Genomic DNA, 27924 nt, shown 5'->3' on the forward strand with positions numbered 1-27924 from the left:
GAGACTTAATGTTATTGATTTTAGATGTTTCTTTTTTATTATATACAGTTAATGCTATGAAATTACCTCTAAGCACTTCTTCCTCTGTATCCCATGAATTTTGGTAAGTTGTGTTTTCATTTTCATGTGTTATAATTTTTTTTTTCCATTTTAAAGTTTCTTCTTTGATGTGTTATTTAGAAGTGTGATGTTTAATCTCCACATATTTGGGGATTTTTGTTACTTTCTGTGCTTAACTGCTAGTTGAATTCCATTGTGTCTGAGAGCAGACATGGTATGATTTCTATTCTTTTAAGTTTGTTAAGGTGTGTTTTGTGTTTGTTAAGGCCAGAATTTGGTCTTTCTTGATGAATGTTCCATGTGACCTTGAGAAGAGTGTGTATTCTCTTGTTGTTGGATGAAATAGCGTGTAGATGTCAGTTATATCCAGTTGACTGATGGTGTTGCTTTGTTCACTACGTCTTTATTGATTTTCTGCCTGCTGGATCTCTCCATTTCCAATAGAGGGGTGTTGACGTCTCCAGGGGGTAATTGTGGACTTGCATATTTCTCCTTGCAGTTCTATCAGTTTTTGCTTCGTCAGGTTTGGCAGTCTGTTGCTAAATGTATACGCTTTTATGATCATTATCATGTTTATATTCAGACAAGCAAATATAAAGCTAAAGAGCAATAATAATAAGATTGTAACAGATTAAACTAATAGAGGTTTTGGGGTAAAGAAGATTTCTTTTCTTTAGAGTAGATCATTGTCTCTCTTGCTGGTCCAAATCATATATCTGTTTTGGGGGAGAATAGAAGTGATACAGAAGGAAAGCTCGACATTCATGTTCAGTGTTGACTTTCATTACAGGATATTTTCTGTAAGAGAGTAAACAGCCTTCTGAAGTCAGACTGTTCTCTTGAGGACAGTTTTCTATATTGTTTTTAGCTCCTGCTTTAACATAGCAGAAACTAAGACTAGAGGACTCAGCTCACATTTCTTCTGTTGAGAAGATCATCCTTGCAGCTGTGACAGCTTGGTCACAAGTCCTGCTGCTCCTTGGTGGGAGGAAGGGAGCTGGTGGGAAAAGATCAAAGAGAGAGGAGAGGAGGAAGATGGAGGCAGGGTTTAAATTGTCCTTCAGTTCAGTTCAGTTCAGTTCAGTCGCTCAGTCGTGTCCGACTCTGCGACCCCATGAATCGCAGCACGCCAGGCCTCCCTGTCCATCACCAACTCCCGGAGTTCACCCAGACTCATGTCCATCGAGTCAGTTATGCCATCCAGCCATGTCATTCTCTGTCGTCCCCTTCTCCTCCCGCCCCCAATCCTTCCCAGAATCAGAGTCTTTTCCAGTGAGTCAACTTGTCGCATGAGGTGGCCAAAGTATTGCAGTTTCAGCTTTAGCATCAGTCCTTCCAATGAACACCCAGGATTGATCTCCTTTAGAATGGACTGGTTGGATCTCCTTGCAGTCCAAGGGACTCTCAAGAGTCTTCTCTAGCACCACAGTTCAAAAGCATCAATTCTTCGGCGATCAGCCTTCTTCACAGTCCAACTCTCACATCCATACATGACCACTGGAAAAACCATTTTCTTGACTAGATGGACCTTTGTCGGCAAAGTAACTCCCAAATCCTGCCTTGGGGTCAGATTGTGAAGAGGAACCTCTAGAAATATCTTGAAAGTTGAGGAAACCGCAATGACCAGCAGGTCTCAAGCTAAAATGTGGAGTCGTTCACTGGGCAAGGCAGGGGGCCTCTGTGTTCTCGTGGTGGATGTCTCCTAATGGGGAGTTGCGAAGTGCATACCGGGAAAGGCTGTGGGTGGATGCTTAGCCAAGGCCCTGTAGAGTGTATAGTGGAGACACAGGTGCGGGGTGACCAGATGTCCCAGTTTGCCCAGGACAGTCCTCTTTTCACCTGCAGGGCCAGCATCCTCTCCAATCAGTGCCCTCTGTCTAAAAATGTCCTAAATGTACCATCAAAGATGTGGTTATCCTCAGAGATGTGTACCCCCAGAGAGCAGAAAGGAGGGGCTGAGTCATCAGCAGAGCATCCCCGGCCTGGGCAGGGCTCCTCAGGACCAGATCACAGGCTACACCAGGTGCCGAGGTTGGCTGCTCCAGCAGCAGGATGTCCACTCAAGGTCAGAGAAATCAGAGGACACCGCCCAGGTTCCAGGGCATCTTTTCCCCTGGCAGACATGGTCCTGGAGAAGAGGGAGGTAGGATCTGAGAAATCGACAGGCCTTTTTACCTGGAGAGAATTGGTGGTACTTAAGGGGACTGTTTTAAGTTTCTTCATTCATTTTGACTGAATCCACTGTTTTCCTTTATGACCAACAGATGGGGATTTAGGCGCAAACCTGGACTAGTTGCACAAGAGATAACACTCCATTTCCTTTGCAACATCTGAACTACAGAGTGTGCGCACATTTTGCAACCTAGTCACTGAACCTTTTCCTACAGCTTCTTTGCATCCTTGCTGTGTTTTCTTGCCCAATGTCTCTAAAGGTCTTTAGACAAGATCATTGTAAGCCTCATAGCTAGTGCTCGAAGTTTCTGAAAAATAATTTAGCACTAAAATGGAAGAGATGCAGTTCCCATTTTTCACTGCTTTCCATTCAGTGCTTATTCAACACTGTCCACAGACATCGGCAGTGCTTCTGTGTGATTGGAGTTCACCTTTATCTGCAGCCCCTTTAGGAAGAGCTCGTCAGCATGCACCCCTGTGTCCATAGCGGCGCTGTTCCCAGTGGCTAAGACATGGAAACAACCCAAATGTCCATCGATGGAGACATGGATCAAGATGTGGAGCATATACAACGAAATACTACTCTGTCATAAAGAAGCATGAAATAATGCCATTTGCACACCACAGTTGGATCTAGAGATAATCTTATACTAAAAGAAGTCAGACAAAGACAAATATATGGTATCACTTGTATGTGGAATCTAAAATATGACACAAATAAACTTATCCACAAAACAGAAACAGACTCACAGATAGAACAGAGCTGTGGTTGCCAAGCAGGGGGTGAGAAAGGGATGGATTGGGAGTTTGGGGTTAGCAGATGCAAGATATTATATAAGGAACGATATTGAATGGGTAAATAGCAAGGTCCTGAAGACTCTTGAGAGTCCCTTGTACTGCAAGGAGATCCAACCAGTCCATTCTAAAGGAGATCAATCCTGGGTGTTCATTGGAAGGACTGATGCTAAAGCTGAAACTGCAATACTTTGGCCACCTCATGCGACAAGTTGACTCATTGGAAAAGACTCTGATGCTGGGAAAGGTTGGGGGCGGGAGGAGAAGGGGACGACAGAGAATGAGATGGCTGGATGGCATCACCGACTCTGTGGACATGAGTTTGAGTGAACTCTGGGAGTTGGTGATGGACAGGGAGGCCTGGCGTGCTGTGATTCATGGGGTCGCAAAGAGTCGGACACAGCTGAGCGACTGAACTGAACTGATTATATAAAGAATGATATTGAATGGATAAATAGCAAGGTCCTACTGAATAGCACAGGGAGTTGTATTCAATATAATGGAATTATACTCAATGATTCCGTTATGGTGATAAACTACTTCCTTTCCACTGAAACGGCTCTTGCTGACTTGTCAGTGACATTTCTCTTGTCAGATCCTCCAGATTGCTAAGTAAGGTGGAGGCCTTGTCCAGTCCTTGCCGAACATCTCAGCAACGTTGGCTGTCATTAACTGTGTCTTCCTTTTTGGAATGTTCTCTCTCTTGCGCTTTTCCGGCCGAGCATTTCTGTTTCTTCTCTCCTGTGTGTGTCCTTGCAAGACCCTTTTCTTGGTAGCCATTAAACATTAGACTCCATCAATGAAGGTTGGGCCTTGATAATAAGAGAGCTACTCACATCATAAAAAACAATGTTGGAATCCAGATTTTGTTTTTTGGGCTCTAAAATCATTACGGACAGTGACTGCAGTCACGAACTGAAAAGACGCTTGCTCCTTGGAAGAAAAGCAGTGACAAACTTAGACAACATATTTAAAGGCAGAGACATCGCTTTGCTGACAAAGGTCCTTATAGTCAAAGCTATAGTTTTTCCAGTAGTCATGTATGGGTGTGAGAGTTGGACCATAAAGAAGGCTGAGAGCTGAAAAATTGATACTTTCAAATTGTGGTGTTGGAGAAGACTCTTGAGAGTCCCTTCAACTGCAAGGAGATCAAACTAGTCAATCCTAAAGGAAATGAATCCTGAATATTTATTGGAAGGACTGATGCGGAAGGTGAAGCTCCAATACTTTGGCCACCTGATACCAAGAGCCAACTGATTGGAAAAGACCCTGATGCTGGGAAAGATTGAAGACAGGAGGAGAAGGGGACGGCAGAGGATGAGATGGTTGGATGGCATCACTGACTCAGTGGACATGAGTTTGAGCAAGCTCTGGGAGATGGAGGAGGACAGGGAACCCTGGCGTGCTGCAGTCCGTGGGGTCACAAAGAGTCAGACACGGCTGAGCAACTGCATAACAATAAAGACTCATCCAAGGCCCTCTGTGTTCCTGACTGTAGACTTTCTCCCTGGCCTGGTGGTCCCCAATCCCATCAGCCTAAGTGCCTGCTTCTTATAACAATATTTCATTTTAAAAATATCATGCCTTCTCTGTAATATAAAGAAAAGAAATTTGTATCTAATAGGTATTTCAGTATGTGTGCTTGGCCACACGAAGGCATCACGATGTAGCCACGTGCTAAGCCTCTGTGTAGAATCATCAGTCATGACCATGGGTTGTCCCTTATGGAGACTCTGCTTTGTAGATGGACAGAGGGCTGTTTAACTGGCACTCAGTTACTTCGAGCGGTGATGTGGTTTTCTGAAATGATGAGTAGGTCTGGGTAAATACTAAACAGTAGTACCATTTCCCCTTAATTTACATGGTTCTTACATTCCTTGAAATTCAGTGTAAATTGAAACTAGGCACGAAATACAAACTTTGGTGTGTATATGGAAGATAAAGTTGGATTCTAGGCTCACATAATTAAAAACGGGGTTTTAATCTCCATGGCACGTGGGACACGGGACATTTCTTCTCTGTGAACTGTGCTGCGCTTTGCAAGTTGTCTGACATCCCGGGTCCCCCCCTGTGAATGGCAGTTCGTAACCCCTCAGTCACTGTGAGATACCCACCCCTACCTCCCCTTCCCTGGAAGATTCCCACCCCCCTCGGGGGTCCTGCTCAGGAGTTGACTCAGGAGGCTCAGGAGGGCAATCCCCTCTGGGCCTGCAGCCCGTGTTCAGATAGCACACAGGCCCTTACGCCTTCACTCCAGACCTCTCTCTGGACTCTGTACATGAATAACTGATTATCTGCTTGAATCAGAGCCACCTCCAAACTCAGATAGTGGGTGCAGTGTCCATCCGTTTACGCACGTCAGGGAAGTAGGGGTCCTTGGAGCCCTCTTCCCCTTACCCTCTGTGGGAATCCAGTCCATCATAAAATTCTTTTGATTCTATTTCCTAAAAATGGAAAATAGTTCCTAGATGTCTTCTAGAATCTTTTCATCCTCTCCGGATCCATCTTCACAGCTTTACCCTAATCCACTGTAACTCTTACCTGGTCCCCCCAACAGTGGCTTCCAGCCCACCCAGCTGCGTTCCCCACCCCACCTTCTCTGACTACACTGGTTTTTCTTGTGATCCCTCTTACCGTAGACCTTAGAACATCTGGCTGGAATGTTCTAACTCCCCTTAGAACTGGAATGTTCTGACTCCCCTCTGGAATGTTCCAACTTCTCTCTGGAATGTTCCTTCTCCCTCTTCGTTTGTTTATTCCACCCATCTTTCCATCTCAGCCTGGGTCACTACCTCTAGGAAGCCCTCCTGGACCTCTCTGACAAGGTCAACCACCTTTTACGGGCTCTCACTGCATTTCATTGGAGGGACTGATGCTAAAGCTGAAACTCCAATACTTTGGCCACCTCATGCGACGAGTTGATTCACTGGAATAGACTCTGATGCTGGGAAAGGTTGGGGGCGGGAGGAGAAGGGGATGACCGAGAATGAGATGGCTGGATGGCATCACCGACTCTGTGGACATGAGTTTGAGTGAACTCCGGGAGTTGGTGATGGACAGGGAGGCCTGGTGTGCTGTGATTCATGGGGTCGCGGAGAGTCGGACACGACTGAGCGACTGAACTGAACTGAACTGAACTGAACGGCATTTCGTAAGTCGAGTTCTGGTCTTCCATTGACTTATGTGAGTGGCTGATAAATGCCAGCTGCTTCCACCGTACAGTGGAGGCTCCAGGAGTACAGAGGCATTTCTGATTTTGCATGTCATCGTATCTCTGATACCGGCCACAGTGCCTCACACACTGTTGCTGCTAAGTCACTTCAGTCGTGTCCAACTCTGTGTGACCCCTTAGACAGAAGCCCATCAGGCTCCCCCGCCCTTGGGATTCTCCAGGCAAGAACACTGGAGTGGGTTGCCATTTCCTTCTCCAATGTGTGAAAGTGAAAAGTGAAAGTGAAGTCGCTCAGTCGTGTCCGACCCATAGCGACCCCACGGACTGCAGCCTACTAGGCTCCTCCATCCATGGGATTTTCTAGGCAAGAGTACTGGAGTGGCATGCCATGAACGCTGAGCGTTCCTGAAATTTGAGATTATTTGTGGCTGGAGTGGTGACCAGTTCCGTTTTGTGACAAGAGGGGGCAGCAGAGAGCTGCCAGAGGAGCAGCCTCTGGTTTGTTTTTTTAGGTTAGAAGATGCCCTTTGTCAGTCTGTTTTAATCGGGAGTAAAGGGGAAGAGATGGGGAGAACCCACGAGTGGAAACGGAGAGGAAAACAGGAACAGATTATCCAGAAGAGAAGTGGAGCCACAGGGAGAAGCTTGTAGCTGATGTTCGGGAGAGGAGCCTGAGGCGGGGCTGGAGTGGGGAGGGAGCTCTGATGTGACTTGGGCAGGTCTGTGGCTTATTGCTCCTCAGGAGGCCTCTCTGGGGTTGGAAAGATTCCTGCTCCAAGAAACCGAAAAGCTGTGGTGATGCAGGTGGAGGCCTAAAGCAAGGGACGAGGCCAGTTTCTTCTTGCTGGCGTGGCTTTGTTTAGAAGCTTGTGATACCTGGTGGTCATTCCGTCCCTTGAGTGGGAGATGGGACTGGTTGGAGGGAAGGGGGAGGAACCTAGGGGTGCCTCGGGACATGGCAAGAAGAAACAGCGGAAACTAACATTTCCCAAGTACTCTCTGCGTTACAGGCACAAAATAGTCCTAGAAGGTCTGTCTTGTCCTCATTTGAACGGTGAGGGTGCTGTGACTCAGAGTTATAATAATAAGCTCCAAGTCATATTTGTACAGCTAAACTGAGGTTTTTTTTTTTTTTTTAATTCCTAACTCCCTTGGCTCAGGAACCCGCATTCTCTCTCAGATACTCTGGTGACTTCTTAAAGACTTTGGCAGTGGCCTCGTAAAAAAAACTTACTGTGCTCAAAGAGAAGCAGACAGAACCTTTTTGATTATGTGCCATGTTGGTAGAGTCAGTGTTTATACTAGAAACTATTATCCCTGTTTATGAACTTGTTGACTTTCGGGAAAGCAAGTGTGCCATAAATATAAAATACTGCAATTTAATCTCTGTGAAATGATGGAGCTCCACTCAACTTGGGGTAATCATTCCATGATGTACATAAGTCAGATCATTATGCTGTAAACTTATACAGCACGATGTATCTGTCATTAAACTGGAAGAAGGAAAAGAAAAACCAAAAAATTTGCCATGTAACTGACAGGTTATGATCTACGATTGCCAACAAAGAACTCAGAATCTGAAATGTCCACATTCTGTATGGCATGTTCACGAGAAGTTTTGCAAGGATTATGATTCTGACTTTCCATGGGTGGGTCCAGACTCATTATATGCTGCTCTTGGTCAAAATGTTTGTCAAGAGAGTACTGATGGAGGACATCCCTTGGTTAAGACTCTGCCCTTCTGCTGCAAGGGGTGCAGGTTCGATCCCTGGCTGGGGAACTAAGATCCTGCATGCGACTCCGAGTGCCCCCACCCCCTCAAAAAGGGAATACCGATGTAGGAAATAGGATCTCATGGGTTAGGAGCTAACATCAGAACGACCTTGAGCTAGGTAGAGAACTTCTGACCTTGAATAGAACTGTTGGAGGAGGAAGATTGGAAGAGGGTGCTTCTCCGGCGAACCCAGCCCACACTGCAGGATCGAACACTCAGGTCCAAGTGCGTGCTTTTGTGACCGGCAGAGCGAGGGTGGGACAGGAGGGGACAGCCACTCTGGAAACAGAAAACTGTTGGAGTTGGGGGAACCACAGGGCTTCCTCCCTTATCTAAGGGCAGAGGAACAAATCTTGGAACAGAGTATGTGTTGAGATACTGACACACGGTGTGTCAGTGTTTTGGCGAGGAAAGCTGGGCGATTTTATCAAGGAGTAAATAAAAGTTTAGGAAGAAAGTGCATTCTTTTCATTGCAAAAGTATGTTGAAAAGTGGGTGTTCTTGGGTTTTGTTTTTTTCTTTGGAGAGGGGATGGAGGGTGTCAAGGGGGACCTTCCATCATTTAATCTCTCCGTTTTCTCTCCAGAAATGATTTCGATCATATTCTCTGTGTTGCTTTGTCCATATTCCTTAAATATTTGGCTTAAAGCAGTTATTCATGACAACAACGAACACTTTCATATGAGACACTTCATCCCTCCAAATTGCCCACAAATAGCAAAATGAGTTCTGAAATGAGTCACTTGCTGGACTTATGCATTGCTAAAAAGCAATCTATGTGTCAGTCTTATGCCAGCACTATATTTGATTTTGTAGGCATATACCCTCAAAATACTGAGGAAATGGCAAACATATAGATTCATTTCTCCAGGTGAATAAATAGTTGTTAAGAATTCAGGACACATTCCCCCATTAATCATGACTAGGTTCCAGGACCTGCCTATCAAAACCTATTGAATCCATAATGAAGCCAGACTGTAAAACTAATAGTCCAAGCCTGATTTTGGGGTCCTAGAAATAGGACTTACTCCCTGGAGAGGATAGAAGATCCAAGATTAAGAGAGCATGTGACATTTGAAGGTTTAAGTAAATTTAAGAAATCAGTCCTGAATGGAAGGACTGATGTTGAAGCTGAAGTTCCAATACTTTGGCCACCTGATGCAAAGAACTGACTGATTGGAAAAGACCCTGACGCCGGGGAAGATTGAAGGCAGGAGGAGAAGGGGATGGCAGAGGATGAAATGGTTGGATGGCATCACTGACTTGGACACGAGTTTGAGCAAGCTCCGGGAGTTGGTGATGGACAGGGAAGCCTGGCGTGCTGCAGTCAATGGGGTCGCAAAGAGTCAGACACGACCGAGGGGCTGAACTGATCCTTTATCAAATTTGAGATGATTTCCCATGACTTGACACTAGAGGGCAGTATGTACAGCAAAACCTCATAATGGAAACAGCTATTCAATTCTTATCATTTCTAGTTATGCTATTTTATGTTCAAATGTCACCTCTTAATTTTTAATTTGCATTACACAAATAATGGGAAGAAGACATTGAAATTATATACAACGATAACAAAAAATAACTTATGAAGATAAAGAATTTTGTTTTTACCAAAGTGAAAGTGAAGTCGCTCAGTTGTGTCTGACTCTTTGTGACCCCATGGACTGTAGCCCACCAGGCTCTTCCATCCATGGAATTTTCTAGGCAAGAGTACTGGAGTGGCTTGCCATTTCCTTTTACCAAAGTAATGCATAAACAATTTTAAAAAATGAGATAGTATTAGAAGATGTTTAAAAAATATTTACGGGATGTAATTTATTTACAGTGTTTTGTTAGTTTCCGGTGGACAGCATAGCCAAGTGAGTCAGTTACATATGTACATGCATCCCTTCTTTTTCAGGTTTTTTTTTTCCCCATATGGGCCATTACATAGTATTGAGTCGAGTTCTTCTTAACAACTATTTATTCGACTGGGGAAATGAATCTGTATGTTTGCCATTTCCTCAATACTTTTAGGATATATGCCTGTGCTGTACAGTAGGTCCTTCTTAGTTATTTATTTTACATATGATGGTGTGTATATGTCAATGCCAATCTCCCAATTTATCCTCCCCCTGCCTTACCCCTTGGTACCATAAGTTTGTTTTCTGCATCTGTAACTCAGTTTCACATATTGCTGAAGCCTGGCTTGGAGAATTTTGAGCATGACTCTACTAGCGTGTGAGACGAGTGCAGTTGTGCGGTAGTTTGAGCGTTCTTTGGCATCGCCTTTCTCTGGGATTAGAATGAAGACTGAGAAAAGGCAGAGGCACCAGAGATCAAATCGCCAACATCCGCTGGACCGTGGAGAAAGCAAGAGAGTTCCAGAAAAACATCTATTTCTGCTTCATCGACTATGCCAAAGCCTTTGACTGTGTGGATCACAATAAACTGTGGAACATTCTGAAAGAGATGGGAATCCCAGACCACCTGACCTGCCTCTTGAGAAACCTGTATGCAGGTCAGGAAGCAACAGTCAGAACTGTACTTAGAACAACAGACTGGTTCCAAATAGGAAAAGGAGTACGTCAAGGTTGTATATTGTCACCTTGCTTATTTAACTGATATGCAGAGTACATCATGAGGAACGCTGGGCTGGAAGAAGCACAGGCTGGAATCAAGATTGCTGGGAGAAATATCAATAACCTCAGATATGCAGATGACACCACCCTTATGGCAGAAAGTGGAGAGGAACTCAAAAGCCTCTTGATGAAAGTGAAAGGTGAGAGTGAAAAGGTTGGCTTGAAGCTCAACATTCAGAAAACTAAGATCATGGCATCTGGTCCCATCACTTCATGGGAAATAGATGGAAAAACAGTGGAAACAGTGTCAGACTTTATTTTTTGGGCTCCAAAATCACTACAGATGCTGATTGCAGCCATGAAATTAAAAGACGCTTACTCCTTGGAAGGAAAGTTATGACCAGCCTAGATAGCATATTAAAAAGCAGAGACATTACTTTGCCAACCAAGTTCCGTCTAGTCAAGGCTATGGTTTTTCCAGTGGTCATGTATGGATGTGAGAGTTGGACTGTGAAGAAAGCTAATCGCTGAAGAATCGATGCTTTTGAACTGTGGTGCTGGAGAAGACTCTTGAGAGTCCCTTGGACTGCAAGGAGATCCCACCAGTCCATTCTAGAGGAGATCAATCCTGGGTGTTCATTGGAAGGACTGATGCTAAAGCTGAAACTGCAATACTTTGGCCACCTCATGCGATGAGTTGACTCACTGGAAAAGAGTCTGATGCTGGGAAAGGTTGGGGGCAGGAGGAGAAGGGGACGACCGAGAATGAGATGGCTGGATGGCATCACTGACTCTGTGGACATGAGTTTGAGTGAACTCCGGGAGTTGGTGATGGACAGGGAGGCCTGGTGTGCTGTGATTCATGGGGTCGCAAAGAGTCGGACACGACTGAGTGACTGAACTGAACTGAACTCAGTTTCTGTTTTGTAGCTGAGTTCCTTTGTTCCCTTTTTTAGATTTCACACTGGCTGCTATTGTATGATATTTGTCTTTCTCTGAATTAACTTCACTCAGTATGACAGTCTCTAGGTCCATCCATGTTGCTGCAAATGGCATTATTTCATTCCTTCTTATGGCTGAGTAATATTCCATTGTATATCACATCTTTAAGGAAAAATTCTCTTTCCCTCTCCCCTATACTTCTGTTTCTTGTAGCTTTCCTGGAATTTGTGTTCATATTTCTAAATAATATGTGCATACTTGTATTTCTTGAGATTAGTTATTTAACTTATTTTTAATGACATCGGAAATCATTGTTTACTATATAATTGTTAGAATTTTAAGTTTTCATCTTGGCACTTTTCATCCGGCTTCAACAGTCATCAGTCTTCTTTAATTTGTATTTGACCATCCCCACATTTCTCCTTGCCTTCCTAATTATTTTAAATAATATCTAAGCACTATATCATCTTGCATTTCCCTTTTGGATATTTTTACCTGGAGCTAATAATTGTCTTCAAATGATTGCTTAATTTTTATTAATTATCATTTACTTTATTTAGCAGTTTTCCATTTGAGATATATATATATTCCATAAATATATATACCTATCTATGAAGGTAGAATGTTTGTATGTATCAAGCAAATGAATTTTAGGTACATAAATAAAGTTTAACATTAAAGGGTCTGTGCAGGGCAAGTTTATCCTCCTTCAGAATTTTGGAAGATTGGCACCGGTGGGTTCTCGAAGTCCACTGTCATTCTGATTCTCTTTCCTTTGTAAGTGAACTTAGTGACCAGTCAGTCACACAGGCTCATTTAATTAAGGGACATTAGGTTTCTGATTTTGGTACAGTTTCTGTCTTTGAAGGAAAGATACCATAAGTATTGTAGTAACTAAGAACACTCTGGAATTGGGTTCACCTTCATATTAGGTTATTACCTTTTCGTATCTGGTAGTGTTTTTCTTCCCATTCCTTTGTAAATAACCAGTTTTCTAAAAATTCATAGTGATGTTTTTGTTCCCATTTGGATGGACTCTTAGGCCTGTGATTGACTGGCCAGTGTTTTGTATCTTGCTTTGCCTGGCTCTGAGGTTGGAGAGTGAATTGACTGGATCAAATTGCTGTTCCAGTGGTACAGTCATTGCTGTGTTTTTGAGGCCTTTTAAAACTTCATGCTGGTGTACTCTTTATTCCCAGGGCTTCACTTTTGCTTTCCTTGGTTCTTCTACATCTTTGAAGATATGTTGAAAGCTTCTTCAAGAAAGTAGCTTGGTAATGTTGATTTTAAAGGTCGAGAGTTTCACTGCTGGTGGAGGATTTTACTGTCTCAGATCTTTAAAGATAATGAAAATGTGTAGTCAGTAAGGATGGATTTTAAGTATGATACATTGTTATTTAGGGCTTCCCTGGTGGCTCAGTGGTAAAGAATCTGCCTGCCAATGCAGGAGACACTCGTTTGATCCCTGGGTTGGGAAGATCCTCTAGAGAAGGAAATAGCAACCCAGTATTTCCCAGGATTCTTGCCTGGGAAATCCCATGGATAGAGGAGGCTGGCGGGCTACAGTCCATGGAGGCACAAGAGTTGGACATGACTGAGCAACTAAACAACAGCAATTGTTATTTAATCATTGCTCGAATGTTAACTGTCAAAATGGTTCCCTTGAATTGGTTAAATGCCTGTTCTGAGCTGTGAACGGCGAATGCTGGTCAAGTACAATTTAGAGTTTTGGGCTTCAAGACTCTGATGTGCTTAGTGAGGTTCACACGTGCTTTATTTAGAGCTGGTCATGATAGGGTCCTCCAGATAAAGGGTCCCCAACCTCTGGGACCTAAGGCCTGATGATCTGAGGTGGAACTGATGTAATAATAATAGAAATAAAGCGCACAATAAATGTAATGTGCTTGAATCACCCCGAAATCATCCCTCTCCCCACCACCAGTCTGTGGAAAAATTGTCTTTCATGAAGTCGGTTCCTGATGCTGAAAAGATTACTCCGTCTTGGTTTGGCCTGCTGTTGTTTTAAACCCCAGATGAAGATTGCCTGAAGACTCCTTTTCTGAGTAACTAATGGCCCTGTGCAGTTTTTCATTCCGAGACAGAGTCATTCTGTAAGCGCATCCTCTTCAGCCTATCTGCGAGGGAGCAGATTAGTAGAAATACTACTCCGTGGTTCATCCTGGCCTCGTTCCAGCTGTGCTGTAGATTAGACACATCTTCGGCATTTCCCTGTGTCTCTCCTTCATCCCGATTTTGTGTTATCCCGTCTTAATTTTCGTATGTACCTTGGATCAGCGAAAGTGCTATTTTTCTCATAACGTCATTCACCGATTCTAATCCTCTCACTCCTTTCATGTGAGCTCAAAGATATCTCTCTGGTGTCATTATTTTTCCTGAGCGCTAGCTCCAAGTTACCGGGGGAGGATTTATTTTCAAGGCTTGGCACCTGAATGGCCTGGACCGTAAAACCCAGCCGCTATCCATGGCTTGTTATTAGACGGGAGGGGACCTGAGGATCCAGTAGGAAACCTGAGTGAAATGGGGTCCGGGGTGGTCATCATTGCCAGGCGGCTGGCCCGAGGGGTCCATCTGGGCAGGTGGCTCTGTACTGGGGCCCCTGCATGCCCGCTCAGCTCCAGGACTGTTTTTCATGTTTCCCCGGGGCCAGGATCTCGGCTATGGACCAGACTTTATTACATACCAGCAGATGGGAGAGTCAACCCAGTAACTTTCCATTTCCCAGTCGGGAAATAATTCTGGGAAGACATTTGGCTCTGTGGGTGCAGCGTGAGGAGCCGCTTTACTGGCTAGCAGGAACCAGCAGACATCTGGCACATGGCAGTGTGCACACATGCACACACCCGAGGCTGGGCGTCTCATCCCTCGCCAGGTATGTAGCAAGTGGGAGAACTTCTGGCTTTTTGCTTGAGAAGTTTGCAGTGCAAGTTCAGGGAGCTCCAGCTGGCGGGACTGCTCTCTCCTTCCCCATTCTCCACCAGGAGGCAGGGCCTCCCCTCCTGTGGGCCTTGGCAAGGTCACAGCTGTCTCAGGGCTGCCCAGCAATGAGGCAGATTCCATCCATTCCAGCCTCGGATGCCAGCAACTGGTAGTGCCTCCCAGATCTCTGGGCAGCGTTCGAATCAAGGAAGAGATGGAGAACTGAGAAGTGATGCTTTCCTGGGAGCACGGCAAGATAATATTCTAAAAAACCAAATACTCGAGGTTGTGAAGGGGAGGGTCACTTCATGATTGGCTGGAGGGCACTGGTTTGACTTCTCTGGTCCCCTCTGAGGTACCCCATCCCTCCATCCTGAAGGCCTGTGCCTCCATTCCCTAGCATCTCGCCAGCTCTCAGATGTTTCCTCGAAGTAAGTAGATAAGACCTCAGGGTCAAAACGGAGACCACCTCCTGACCAAAAGCCACCTCACACATTTTTCTTAGATTAGGTTCCCATAGTCGGGATTATCTCTGTTTGTGTTGGGCTCCCCTGGTGCATTGTTCAGAAGGCACTGCAATCTTCCCCGCCTCCGATTCTATTGTACTCCGGTTCTTCTAGTCTTTTGATGAGTTCATAGTTATAACAACAACAAAACAGGGAGAACAGTGGCCATGCTTTTCTTTCGATATTTCCAGAGAAGGAATCTGTACAATTTCCTGTAATGGAGGACTGCACAAGCTTTAAGTGAATTTCGAATTTATTTTTCATAGGAATTGGGGTAACGGGCTGCTGCCTTAGCTTCCTGTAAGTGTAGAGTTGAGAGTGACTGTGGATCTTCGACCTTCCTCAAGCTTCAGGGAGCTCTCCAACAGCATCCCTAAAAGATGTTGCTCCAGTCTGTCCTGCATCCTTTGGGTGATGGAAGATCTGGCTCTTCTTTTGTTTTTGGCTCCACCACCGCAGCATGTGGGATCTTAGTTTCCCCACCAGGGAGTGTACTTGCACCCTCTGCAGTGGAAGCGTGGGGTCTTAACAGCTGGACTGCTAGGGAAGTCCCTCACTCTTATTTTTAAAATCAACTCATGTCATGTATACACTACCATGTGTAAAATAAATAGCCGGTGGGAAGCTGCTGTATGTAGCACAGGGAGCTCAACTCGGTACTCTGTGATGACCTGGGTGGGGGGTATGGGGGTGGTTAGGAGAGAGGTGCAAGAGGGAGGGGATTTATGTATCCATAGAGCTGATTAGCTTGATTGTACAGCAGAAACCTACACTACATTGTATAGCAGTTTTACTCCAGTAATAAAATAGAAATAAAATAAACTCTTGAAAGGTTAAGTTTACATATAACAAATACATTTTAAGTCAGCAGTTGGTTGCAACTTATTTAGTTATGATATAGAGCATTTACCCACTCCAGAAAATCCCCCTGTGCCTTCTGTAAGCCAGTCTGCCCTACTCCCTCTTCTCTACTATCCCCCGGTCTGATTTCTAGCACCATCGATTATAGTTTTGCTCTTTTAGAGACTGTAGACTGTCTTTTGTCTGGCTTCTGTCTCAAAGCATATATTGGAGACTCCTCTCGCTTCCAATCAAAAAGAGATGAAACATGGGACTGTCCTGGCAGTCCAGTGATAAAGACTTCGCCTTCCAACACACGGGGTGCGAGTTTGATCGCTGGTCCCAGAGCTAAGATCCCACGTGCCTCACACCCAAGAACCAAAACAGAAACAGAAGCAGTCTTGTAACAAATTCAGTCAAGACTTGAAAAAAAAAGCAATGAGACTCTGATTTGTAGCCCACGCTGTAGATGTATCTGACAGGCAATAAGACTCCTGCCTGCAGCTATTAAGGGCCTGGACGTTGTTTTCTTTGATGGGACTGTGGCCTGGGGGGTGACTGGCTGTCCCGAGTTGCCCAGGGCTCAGGTACCGGATTTTCACTGGTAAAACTGGAGATGCCCCAGGCAAGTTGGGATGAGTGGCTCACCCTAGCTTCTGTACTAGAAATGGTGAGGAACATTAGGCTGCCAGGGGAGTGAGTGTCTATAAACAGATGAAGGACAAGAAAAAGGGACATGTTAGGTTTCTTTACTTTGAGTCTCAGCTCCAGGGACCCGGGCTCCAGGAGAACCCTCTGCGAGCCTTGCAGTTGGAGGGTTTGCTGGCTTTGTGTCACTTATCCGGTTTCAACTGATTTTTTAAAAATTTTGTTTATTTTTTTAAATGTTTCATCGGAGGATAATTGCTTTACAATGTTGTGTTAGTTTCTGCTGTACAACAACATGAATCAGCCATAAGTATATACATACATCCCCTCCCTCTTGAGTCTCCCTCCCCCCACCAGCCCACCCCTCTAAGTCATCACAGAGCCCTAAACTCAACTGATTTTTGTAAAAAAATATTTTTTATAGTTTAGTTCCTTATTTTATTAAGGACGTGTTATGTTTCATTACTTTTCTACTTTCCAGAATGCTCCTTTAAGAGCTCCAGCACTGCCAGCATTTAATACTTTTCAATGTAATCAAAAATTGTGAAGCCCTATTGAAAGCAAGAAGATTAACATTAAAATAATAAACATTATTATTATTTCAAGGTGCTTGGTTTGATGGGCTCCAGCTTGATTATTTTGATGTGTTTAATTTAAAAAATCCAACCACTTTTTCGACTGAATTACAAGCCTCTGCCCTAAGGTGGCTTCTCTGAAGATGTGTGCCAATCTCGCGTTTATATCTGAAGTAATTCACTCACTGGATGTTAGCTGAACATGTTCACTTGTTGATGGTCAAGGAAGCTGTAATCTGCCTGCTTTCCTTTTGGGGCAGATGAAATTCCTGGCAGTTGACTGAGTCACATAATTTCCAGCATAAATTCTGAAATATAATGCTCTTGTAAGCACGCTGGATTCCAACGGAAATCTTTCGAAAGTAGCACTGGGGTGAGGTGGCAGTTCTGGGCTGTGATTTGGGAGCCTTTATGTGCTATACAGAATTTGTGAGGCTTTTTAATGCTTCTCTTCAGAGAGGTGTCTCATTTTTTCCCTTAAAAAAAAAAAAAAGAAAACCCTTTTGGCTCTGCTGTGCAGCATGTGGGATCTTATTTCCCTGACCAGTGATCAAACCCTTGTTCCCTGCATTGGAAGCTCGGAGTCTTAACCACTGGACCACCAGGAAAGTCCTGCTTTTAATTTTTTTTTGGTTTTTAAAATGTACACAATTAAGGCATGAACAAATCACTGATGCAATTTAAACAATAAATGTAGCAAGCGAAAACGTTCAACCTTACTTTCTCAGTCCCTTCTCCAGTTAGATTTTCCTTCTAGAATTTTTATGTATAATTGAATTCAGCCTGTAGTTTTGTCTGTTTTTTCTTCTTAAACTGAATCATACCATAGATATATATTGTTTTTTTCCATTTAAACATGTTGTTTTAAAGATTTTTTTTTCACATTAGACTGTATCAGTTTACTTCGTTCTGTCTGAAGTTACGTTGATTCAGTAGTATGGCAGTACCTACATGTACTTAACCATTCTCCTGTCCATGGTTATTTAGGTTGCTGTTTTTCTGTTTTATTACCACAAATGTACATCTGTCTTTGCCCATATGTACTCTTACTTCTCTAGATATTTGATAATGGAGTTATTGTGTCAATGGATAAATTAAGTTAAATTTTGGTACACACTGCCAAATGGGCCTCAACAAGGCTGCACCAATTTCCCCTCAAAGTTTAAATTCTTTTAACATGTGACAATTTTGAAACAAAATGAAAATGGATAATTAAATTTTGCAAGCTAAAACAAATTTTCTGTTTTCAATAAAATCTTATTTATTGCTTATTTATACATCTGATTTGTATAAAGCTCAGAAAAGACTTTAGACACTTGGCTTATTGATTTAACTTGCCAGTTATAATTTCATGGAATTTGCATGAGCTCAGGATTAGAATGAGTTTTAATCATTTTCCATGACTGACTGCTAAGATGTTTCATTAGAATAAACATTAATGAAAATGTGGTCAGCATGGAATTCTCTAGAACTCTACCTGTGGAGAAGGAAATGGCAACCCACTCATGTATGCTTGCCAGGAAAATCGCACGGACAGAGGAGCCTGGTGGACTACAGTCCATGGGGTCACAGCAAGTCGCACACGACTGAGCCACTGGGCACGCACGCGCGACTTCCGCCTGAAAGGTCTCCTGAATGGAAGCTCAGCTAAGAGTCTAGTTCTTTAGTATTTCCTTATGATCCCATTTAAAAGATATATTTATTTTTGGTTGTGCTGGGTCTTTGTTGCTTGGAGGGCTTTTTCTAGTTGCGGTGAGTGGGGGTACTCTCTAATAATTGTGGTGGTTTCTCTTTTGGGGCGCTGGCTTGAGTCGTACAGACTAGGCAGTTGCAGCTTATGGGCTCTAGAGCTGAGGCTCAGTAGTTGCAGCGCACGTGCTTAGTTACCTTGAGGCATGTGGAAACTTTCCGGACCGGGGATTGAACCTGTGTCCCCAGCATTGGCAGGCAGACTGCCATCCACTGTACCAGACTGGGGAAGTCCACTATTCCATGTTTAATTTTTATATAACTCACTAATCCTTTCTCAAATCATTGGCTCTGTCAGTTTTTTTTGTTTTTTGCGAAGAGTTAATAACTGGATGCTAAAGTGTGGCGAAGACTTCATTATTATTATTATTTTTTAATGAGCAGTAGTATCACTAGGCTACCATGAAGTACCATCTTAAGTAATTAAAATAAAAGTGCTCTACTTGTCAGAGAAAATGAGGCAGGAGAAAAGTCCTAAGATGATGTAGTGATTTTTCTCATCATTTCATCTCTGTCTCCCTAACTTAATATATCCGTTTATGTTTGCAGAAACCTGCTCACCTCATTGGGTGGAGATGCAGGTCATGAAATCAGACATCTAGGATTGTGAACTGAAATTCTTGTTGCTTGTGATGGGACTGATATATTAATAATTTGCCGATGACATTTGTATGAAAGATTTCTTTTTTAGAATTCTCAGTGGTTCCACATTTGGGCTCTATTCCCTGGACACATGCTTGTTGTTAACACCCTGGTTCTTTTTAAAAAATCATTTATTTATCTTTGGCTGTGCTGAGTCTTCGTGCTGGTTTTCTCTAGTTGCAGCGAGCGGGGGCTACTCTATCGTTGCAATGTGTGGGTTTCACATTGTGGTGGCTTCTTTCATTGCAGAGCACAGGCTCTCAAGTTGGGGCTTCAGTCGTTATGGCACGCAGGCTTAGTTGCCTTACAGCACGTGGGATCTTCCTGGCCCAGGGGTCGAACCCCTGTCCCCTGCATTGACAAACAGATTCTTAACCACTGGACCACCAGGGAAGTCCCAACACCCCGTGTTTACTTTCACTTCTTTCTCTTTCACTACCTCTTCTTATATTTATTTCCCAAATATCTTTGAATACCTGCAGTAGTCAAGAAACTATGTTAGATCCCGCAGCAAAGACGAAGTAAGACGTGGGTCCTCGAAAGCCCCTCTGTCTGCTGGGGGGCTGTACAGGAGCTCACATCATTATAGCTGAGTGTGAGAAATGCTATAGTTCAGGCCTGTACAGAAGCCCACGAGATAACTGAATAGGGAGCAGTGAAATGAGGAGTAGGGCAGTTTGGAAAACTCATCTTTCAGATGTGTTCTCCTCCTCAGGCCCATCGGCAGTAGCAATTTAGCCTGTTTTAGAAAAAGAGCAGAAGGAGCATTGTTCTTTTTCAAGTTTAACATCTCTGAAATCAGCATGTATTTTGTGTTTCTGTTGTTCAGTTGCTAAGTCGTGTCCGACTCTTTGCGACCCCACGGACTGCAGCACGCCCGGTTTCCCTGTCCTTCACCATCTCCCGGAGTCTGCTCAAACTCATGTCCATTGAATCGGTGACAGCATCCGCCCATCTCATCTTCTGTCACCCCCTTCTCTTCCTGCCTTCAATCTTTCCCAGCATCAGGGTTTTTCCCAGTCAGCGCTTTGCATCAGGTGACCATGTGTGTTTCTAGCCTTCCTTCAATCACTGTCCATGGAGCATCACCAGTGATGCAGCTGAGATTATCTGTGTGGGCATGAACTGGGCTGTCCTTCCATCTGGCACGAGGGGACCACTGCAGCTGGTGGATGTTTCCCTCCCCAAACCAGTGAAGGGTCATTTGAGGAAAATATGAGTCAAGGTGGTGTCAGAAACCTTTCTTTGACGGCTTCTGGTCACACCGAGAAAGCATCATCATCAAAAGTTGGGAATGGGTGTCAGTGGTTTGGGAGAAAAATCCTGGAGACAGTAGTGGGGCACTTTTTAAAGCAGTCTGTATTGCCAGCAATCTTTTTTTCTTTTTAATTGAGTTGTAGGTGACTTACACTGTTGTATTAGGATTGCCAGCAGTCTTAATGGCACAGAACAAAATAATGTGTTCAAAAAGAGACATTAGAGATTGGAAAATGATTCAGAAGAGCTGGACTCTGACTGTGAAAGTGTATTAGATACTTAAACAATTTTTCACCTCTGTATTTCTTACGATATTAACAGGAGTGATAAGTGATAAAAAATGTATGAGAAAATCTGAAAGAGTTCTTTCAGTAAGTATAAATAAAAATTCTCAGTATGTGGAAGCGTTGTATCAACAGTTTAATTGGAAACATTTTTCTTGTCTTTATTTTGGGCACACTTTGTGGCAGGTGGATCAGGGATCAAACCCATGCCTCCCTGCAGTGGAAGAGTGGAATCTTCACCATTGGATCTGAAGAAAAGTCCCGAAATATTTTTCTTAGTGATACAAAAAATAATAGTACATCTTACAATTTATTTTTCCTGGATTCAGTTAAATGTGACTCCCTTCCTTCCTTCCCTAGTTCCTCCCATCCATCTTTCCATTTAAAAAAAAATGCACATGTGCACACATTTGAGTATGTGTGCGTGTGTGCTCAGTTGTGTCCAACTCTTTTCGACCCCATGGGCTGTAGCCTGCCATGTTCCTCTGTCCATGCACTTCTCCAGGCAAGAATATTGAGTGGGTTGCCATTTCCTTCTCTAGACTATCTTCCCGAGACAGAGATCAAACCCACGTCTCCTGCACTGGCAGGCAGATTCTTTACTACCAGGGCCACCTGGGAAGCCTTTTTAAAAAATGTGGAACATAAAAGAAACACAGGAGAGGGATCTGGGTGCCTAAGGGATGAGGAGGAAGATACTATTTCTTACATAATCTTTTGTTCACGTCATTTTAATTTTTAAGAAAGCCATCAGTTCAGTTCAGTCGCTCAGTCGTGTCCGACTCTTTGCGACCCCATGAATCACAGCACGCCAGGCCTCCCTGTCCATCACCAACTCCCGGAGTTCACTCAGACTCATGTCCATCGAGTCAGTGATGCCATTCAGCCATCTCATTCTCTGTCGTCCCCTTCTCCTCCTGCCCTCAATCCCTCCCAGCATCAGGGTCTTTTCCAACGAGTCAACTTTTCACATGAGGTGGCCAAAGTATTGGAGTTTCAGCCGCAGCATCAGTCCTTCCAATGAACACCCAGGACTGATCTCCTTTAGGATGGACTAGTTGGATCTCCTTGCAGTCCAAGGGACTCTCAACAGTTTTCTCCAGCACCACAGTTCAAAAGCATCAATTCTTCGGCAATCAGCTTTCTTTACAGTCCAACTCTCACATCCATACACGACCACTTGAAAAACCATAGCCTTGACTAGACGGACCTTTGTTGGCAAAGTAATGTCTCTGCTTTTTAATATGCTGTCTAGGTTGGTCATAACTTTCCTTCCAAGGAGTAAGTGTCTTTTAATTTCATGGCTGCAATCACCATCTGCAGTGATTCTGGAGCCCCCCAAAATAGTCTGACACTGTTTCCACTGTTTGCCTATCTATTTCCCATGAAGTGATGGGACCTGATGCCATGATCTTAGTTTTCTGAACGTTGAGCTTCAAGCCAACCTTTTCATTCTCCCCTTTCACTTTCATCAAGAGGCCTTTGAGTTCCTCTTCACTTTCTGCCATAAGGGTAGTGTCATCTGCATATCTGAGGTTATTGATATTTCTCCCGGCAATCTTGATTCCAGCTTGTGCTTCTTCCAACCCAGCGTTCCTCATGATGTACTCTGCATATAAGTTAAATAAGCAGGGTGACAATATACAGCCTTGACGTACTCCTTTTCCTATTTGGAACCAGTCTGTTGTTCCATGTCCAGTTCTGACTGTTGCTTCCTGACCTGCATACAGGTTTCTCAAGAGGCAGGTCAGGTGGTCTGGTATTCCCATCTCTTTCAGAATGTTCCACAGTTTATTGTGATCCACACAGTCAAAGGCTTTGGCATAGTCAATGAAGCAGAAATAGGTGGTTTTCTGGAACCCTCTTGCTTTTTCCATGATCCAGCGGATGTTGGCAATTTCATCTCTCGTTCCTCTACCTTTTCGAAAACGAGCTTGAAATCTGGAAGTTCATGGTTCACGGATTGCTGAAGCCTGGCTTGGAGAATTTTGAGCATGACTTTGCTAGCGTGGGAGATGAGTGCAATTGTGCGGTAGTTTGAGCATTCTTTGGCATTTCCTTTCTTTGGGATTGGAATGAAGACTGACTTTTTCCAGTCCTGTGGCCACTGCTGAGTTTTCCAAATTTGCTGGCATATTGAGTGCAGCACTTTCACAGCATCATCTTTCAAGATTTGAAATAGCTCAACTGGAATTCCATCACCTCCACTAGCTTTGTTCGTAGTGATGCTTTCTAAGGCCCACTTGACTTCACGTTCCAGAATGCCTGGCTCTAGGTGAGTAATCACACCATTGTGATTATCTGTGTCATGAAGATCTTTTTTGTACAGTTCTTCTGTGTATTCTTGCCACCTCTTCTTAATATCTTCAGCTTCTGTTAGGTCCTTACCATTTCTGTCCTTTATCGAGCCCATCTTTGCATGAAGTGTTCCCTTGGTATGAAAGCCACACCTACTCTAAGTTTAGACAGTGAATGGCTCTCTCCTGATGTTACCACTCAAGACTGTTATCTGACTCTCTTGATTCTATCATTAGATTTCTAAGTATTACAACATAGCGCATGTATGCTCAGTCACTCAGTTGTGTCTGGCTCTTTGAGGCCCCATGTTCCTCTTTCCATGGAATTTTCCAGGCAAAAATACTGGAGTAGGTTGCCATTTCCTCCTCCAGGGGATCTTCCTGGCCCAGGTATGGAACCTGCGTCTCCCGGGTCTCCTGCATTGGCAGGCAGATTCTTTACCACTGAGCCAAGTGAGAAGCCTAAGTAACACATGGATATTACTATGTCATAATTTTTCAACGTTATGTGTTAACTGCTGACTCTTATCTTGGAAGATCAGGATTTATTCTTTTACCTTCTGTTGCTCAACACACACATACGCACTCCCCTTTTAGTATCCTTGCCTTCCACTTTTATTATTGTATTTGATAGATCAATACTCACCATGCATTATATGGCCATCCAAATGATATTCATAGATGAACCAGTACGCTGATTACTTTTCTTGTTTACTCTGAGTTAATAATTAGATTTTTTTTAATAGAATAGAAAAAATTTTTAATAGAAAAATTCTTTAATCAAAACAAGTTTACATGTTGACACTTATGGCTTAAATAGAATAAATTTGTCCAAGTTTAAATTGTGTAAGGACCAAACATATAATAGCCAGAGTTCCCTCAAAAAAGTGGGTCCTAGTTCCATTGTAAGACCTCTCCAAAGCAAAACTCCAATTACTGAAATGATTCCAAGTTTTCATTTAAAGATGAAATACAGTTACCCCAGAGATCAAAGCATGCAATGCATGTCACACTCAAACACTTGTATTAAGCCTTTTCCCCTGTATTCCTAGTTTTCAAACATGAGAAGCATCTTTTAAGCTACTGCAAACCACCAACTGACCTAGTATTCAGAATGTCATAGAAATGCTGTTGTTAAGGTTGTTCTTAAATTTTGTGTTAACCTTGGTCCACTCTCATTTAGTCCATATACATGAATATACAACTTCTTTACTTTTGTCTCCTGCCTCAGAGTAACTAGCTTTTTGCAATCCTGTCACATGTATGCATTAGAAATAAAAATTCCCTTCTCATACAGCCATGTTTTCAAATAGGTTAGTTTCCTTATATAGTATTTATTTTTATTTATGTTCAAAAGCATTATGGATTGCATTTTTTCCAATTAAAAAAATACTTTAATGAGTGGGACTTTTTAAAAAAATTCAGAAACTTGAGACATTTCTCAGAAATAAACTTTAATCATTTAGTTTTCAGTTTCAGCTACTACTGCTTGTAAAGGATCTGAAATGGTTGAACCCTAAAAGCCAAACTCATTCTTACATACACTACTGCTTACTGCAGAAACTCATGTGACTTTCACTGAATTCTCAGCCACAAAACTAAATTACCTTCAGAAGTTAACATGAGTTTTGCACCTCCTAGAAGTGTCAGTTCAGTGTCAGTTGGGTATCTAGTTGTCATAGAAAAAGACATACAGACTGCTCATTGTTACAAAGCAGCAGGACAATGCAGCCTGAGGCAAACTGAGATTACAGTCAATTTTGGATGAAAGAAAGGAGGGAGTGAGGACTTGTATAGAAGTAACATTTTATCAACCACAAAAATGCTTAACTCCTACAAAACTCACAACAGCGAAAAGACAGTCTGGTAAATCCAAGATTTGTGAAAACTATGCACAAAACCCATAGTTTCTGGCAAAAGAGCAAAGGTTTATACAAGTAGCAGTTTTAAAAATGTAACTTTTCATACGATCAATTACATATTAACATACTCACACTAACTGAAAATATACTACACCTGATGTCTGGAAGAGCAGTTTCAGTTCAGTTCAGTTCAGTCGCTCAGTCGTGTCTGACTCTCCACGACCCCATGAATCACAGCACGCCAGGCCTCCCTATCCATCACCAACTCCCTGAGTTCACTCAAACTCATGTCCACAGAGTCGGTGATACCATCGAGCCATCTCATTCTCAGTTGTCCCCTTCTCCTCCCGCCCCCAACCTTTCCCAGCATCAGAGTCTTTAACATTTCCTAAATGAACTTCCCCTCACATTCACTGTATAAGGTAGCTGTTAATATTGCACAAGTCCAATGAGCAATGTTCAGTCGCTTTTAAACAAAGATAAGGAGATGACTCCCTCAAAACAAGTTTCAAATATCAACCTATGCTTATAACAATTTCCGACGTTCAGCAGTCTAAATATTTCAAATGAAAACCACTGCAAACTTCTCGAATGTTCTTCATATGCCAGGTATGTCACCCTGGTTTTCTAGTTTAGAATCTTTCAGAGATACTGCAGTCTCCCTCTCTTCACCGGATGGCTTTTTCTTCCTGCTGGCCTCGGTTGCCTTTGCTTTCTTCACTGCTGTCTCCGTCGGGTTGCGCTTGATTGTCTTGAGCATCCTATCCTCCATTTAGAGCCTTTGAACCTGTTTGTTCCTCTTCTAGCTTTTTGTTTGGCCCTTTCTTCCCTTGATCTTTGGTTTTGCTTCCTCATGCTGTCTTTGGCAGGAGATTTGTTCAGCACGTGTGTGATCACAGAATCTCCTTCACCGACCAAAACCATGTTCTTAAACTTGTTATACGACATTGCAGGCTTTTCCGTGATAACCTGACTAACTTTGAATCGCCGTACTTTTTTCAGCGTTGTAATCACCTCTGTGTGTTTTTGAGCTTGTTGCATCATGACCTGAAGTGAAGCCAGTTCATCCAAGGCCTCAGTACATCTGTTGACATCAAGATTATCAATTTTGAGTGGGTTTTTTATTTCAGCGTGTATCCTTTGAAGTCGAGAATCCATTGATGTTTCTCGCTGCTTCTCCACTTTCGTAACTTCTGGCTTCTTTCCTTCATCTTTATTCTGCTGCTCGCTTTCCATTTGCTATTCCTGCTTGCCTTTTCGATCCGCAGCTTCCTTCTCATGTTGCCCTTTGAGCATATTCCCTCAGTGAGCAGCTTCAAAGTTTCTTCCACCTTTTCTTTTCTCTTCAAGTTCTTGATCATCTTCCTCTTCAGAATCAGGGGTTGATGTAACCCCTGTTTTGGCTAAATCTTTCCTTTTTGATTCAACTTGCTTTTCTGCCCTCTTTTTTATCTCTTTTCTTGGCTTTTCTTCTTCCTTCTGGCCTTCTTCATCTTTTTTAAGCGTTTTTTAGGCTGTTTTTCCTCTTGCCCCTTTTTCTGGCTTTTGTCTTCTTCCGTTGTCATGTCTCTCTCTGAAGGACAGGGCTGTTTCGCCATTTGGGGTCTGCCTCTTGGTTTGGGAATCTTGACCTCTGTAGCTGGAGGTTGTCGTCTTTCAGGACTCACTTTTAGATTAGCGGATGCTGTTGCTGTAGCCACTGCTCCGACCCCCTCACTTTCTACTTGTTTTTCTGCCTTTCTCTTCCTCCCTCACCCCGCAGCTTTTGGAGTGGTTATGTCAATTGCTTTCCTAACATTAATTGCCTGCTTTTTCTTCATATTGGGTATCTTTCTGCGAAAGACTTGTTTCTTTTTCTTCAACATCAGATGACGGATTTGACTGTTTAGCTGATGCCTGTTGACTTGAAAATTTCACTTTCGGATTGTTATCCATCTCCCATAAACCTCCATTAAAGCCTTTTCGCTTATTTGGTTTGCCATCCTTTTCCTTATTTCCTGAGTAAGGAAATACAGTCTTTGGGCCTAAAAAAGCAGTCTCATGAGTTCCGAAAAAGAAAATCGGTAGTTTGTGGGTGGGTGGTTTTACAGCTCCCGGCAGGAACTTCATCTGCTCGAGCTGGCCAGTGAGGATAATCTTTCACCTTGGCGAAGATGAGGTCCCCAGGTTTGAAGTCGCGAGTCATGTTTCAGCGGCGAGGCCGAGGGTCTGACGCCTAGGAGGTGCGATGGCGCGAACCGCGAAGGGATCCGGGAGGGCGGACGGGTCGGGGCTCCGCTGGCGGGATGCGGGGAGGATGCCTCCGGGTCCACGCAAGCCACCGGTGCCACCGGCTGCTGCAGAGGTGTTTCAACGGCTCCGAATAGCAACCGCCACTGCCCTGCTTGATTTTTTAAAAAATGTAATTATCAGAAATTCAGCTTTCAACTGATCGGTCATAAGTAAATATTCCTTTCTTTCTCCTGCCCTAGCTGTTTGCTTTTGTATTATTCTGTTAGGTTGAATTTGGATGGCATCACCGACTCGATGGACATGAGTTTGAGCAAACTACGGGAGTTGGTGATGGACAGGGAAGTCTGGCATGCTGCACTCCATGTGGTGGCAAAGAGTTGTACAGGACTGAGCGACTGAACTGAACTGAACTGAATGTTGAATTATGCCTTCCCTGGTGGCTCAGTGGTAAAGAATCCATCTGCCAATGCAGGAGACCCGTCTGCCAGTCCTGGGTTAGGAAGGTCCCTCTGGAGTAGGAAATGGCAACTTACTCCAGTGTACTTGCTGGGAAATCGCATGGACAGAGGAGCCTGGCGTGTTGCAGTCCTTGGGGTCACAGAAGAGTCAGACCCAACTG

The 27924-nt window shown here is 43.5% G+C and overlaps 1 protein-coding gene and 1 pseudogene across 4 annotated transcripts in view; one reads left to right on the forward strand and one right to left on the reverse strand.

The window, feature by feature from the left end:
- Positions 1–27924, forward strand: part of POFUT3 (protein O-fucosyltransferase 3) — a 105414-nt gene that overhangs the window by 30327 nt on the left and 47163 nt on the right. The window lies entirely within an intron of this gene.
- LOC148773741 (PC4 and SFRS1-interacting protein pseudogene) lies at positions 25672–27258 on the reverse strand (annotated as a pseudogene).

The sequence above is a fragment of the Moschus berezovskii genome, chromosome 26 (genome assembly GCF_049115385.1).
Source record: "Moschus berezovskii isolate FMDL1 chromosome 26, NW_MosBer_1.0, whole genome shotgun sequence".
Classification (NCBI taxonomy): Eukaryota; Metazoa; Chordata; class Mammalia; order Artiodactyla; family Moschidae; genus Moschus; species Moschus berezovskii.